Here is a 2,274-nt window from a genome sequence, read left to right on the forward strand (position 1 = left end):
TGTGGAAAGAAAGAATGGAAAGGAATCTGATAAATATAGATTTTTAATAACCTTAAGATTTTACTATTAGACTGGATAAGAATTCCCAGAACTCTAATGAAGAGAATAACTGGTTTATACAAATACTAACCCAACACCAAGCAGAAAAAGAATTAATTAAACACCAAGGAAATAGTTTGGTAAATTTTTATGCTAAGCCAGCCAGTACTGAAATTGTTAAGATATGCAATTTGAATGAACACAATAATCCAAATCAAATTACCTATAGCAACCTATTTAGCAAACAGTGCTGTGTACCTGAATTGGAGAAATAAAATTGACATTTAAGAGGATATAAATCAAATGTTAAGTGTGGAATCGTGGAGATCCTGGACAGCTGCCTGTTCCTACTGAGTTCTTAAAGCTCCCATTATTAAAAGCTCTCCAGTGATAATTCATCATGGAAGAAAATAAATGACTCAAATTATTAAAGTATATTGGTGTGATGACTATTCTAAAATTGCTAAGTAGTTTATCCCAATATTTGGCTTGTCAAATCCATAATCCTTGGAAGATAATGAAACCTTCAGGTAAATTTGTGTTACCTGATGGGCTATTTGAACATTTACAGAGGGATTTCATTCAACTGAAATTTTCAATGCATGCTTTCTGGTCGTAAAGAAGCTTTCCTGTGCAGGAAGGCTGATGCTATAAGAGTACTTAAAAGGTTATTAGAAAATATATTTCCTTCATGGGGCATTCCTGGAGAAATCTCCAATGATAGACATACTTTTTACACTGGACAAGTTGTAAAACAGTTAAATAAGATATTACAAATACAATAGAATTAGTCAAAGCCAACTGAACCCACTAGATTGCCTTGGCCAAAGGTATTGCAGATTGATGGCAATCGGATCCACTTCCATTGGAAAACGTAAGTTGATGCCTTATAAAATAGTCACTGGGAGGCCTACATTCCTAATAATAGAACCTCATATATCTTGCATTCTCCTAAGCTCTGATATGACTAAATAGTGCAAGGTTTTTATCGAATTATGCCAAAATATAGTTTCTCCAGGTAAAAGAAGCTTTCTGTGATCCACTGAGCAAGGGCAGTCAAACCTTCCATGATCTAGAAGCTGGATACTGGGTCTTCTGGCAACGTCAGAGAAAGATTGCTCTTGAACCCCGCTAGAAGTAACCGTACTAAATTCTTCTCTTTACCCCGACAGCGGTACTTTTGGGCCTCAAACCTTAGGTCTATACTCACAAGAGCCCCTCCAGGACTCTTGAAACTGTACACACATTGTAGACCTTAAGGTAAAGCTAACCAGCAAAGTTTCTCCCCATAAGCGGCTAGCATCCTAGATATGGACAGTTTTCCAAGATCACAGATCAAGACTTCTTTGCCATCATGAATATTTTGCCATTCTTAATGTTTTTCTTGCTTATGCCTACCTCTTTAGCTTTGCAGGGTAATTCTGTAATTAGAATTTCACAAGTAGCCTCTGTGAGTAACTTGGTGAAGTATTGAATTTGTCATGCCAAAACCGTATCTTTATATGACCTCAAAGATTCTCAAGTTCACCCCAGTGGATAACTTTTGCAATATAACTGTTCAAATTATACTAGCAGTGAGACTTCTAGACCTACTTGTTCTCACTCTCTGTTTTAATTTAACCCAATCACGGGATACAAGAACCCAGACCAATGAGTATATTCCAAGACAGACTTGCATCAAAAGTCCAAATGGAGTTTCTTGCAAACTGACTTATGTGCCAGGGTATTATAGCACTCTTTTAACCTATAATAACTCTGCCTTTTACCATTGGCTAGACGCTGCTAATTTAACTATTCCAAATAATGTATTCATTAACAATAGAACTAGAAAGGGGGCCTCGTGTGTACTCACTGGGGTATAGTTTTATTTGTGGAGAATTTTGCATCCAACCTTATGGATAGGAAAACCTCATGCCTTAATAGATGGAAGATAAAGGGTCAATGTGGGCTGGGAATTTTAATAGTACCTTTGTTGCTTGCTCTATAATCAATCAGAAAAAGAACATTGTCTACTCCTCTTAACTTACACCACAGGTTAAAGAGAACATTGCTAGGAGGTATTAACACTTCTGGATGGGCATTATTGATTAGGTCTCTTTTGTTTTCCATGGCTTGGAGTAAATGTAAATGAGGTGTTGATTAGATGTTTATCCGTCACAGTAGGTTCTACAGAAGATTGTCCTTCAAAGGCTATGATGGCATACAGACTTGTTTAAATTCTCTTTTTACAGTTGC

This window comes from Propithecus coquereli, unplaced genomic scaffold (genome assembly GCF_000956105.1).
Source record: "Propithecus coquereli isolate 6110/MARCELLA unplaced genomic scaffold, Pcoq_1.0 Scaffold13, whole genome shotgun sequence".
NCBI classification, from domain to species: domain Eukaryota; kingdom Metazoa; phylum Chordata; class Mammalia; order Primates; family Indriidae; genus Propithecus; species Propithecus coquereli.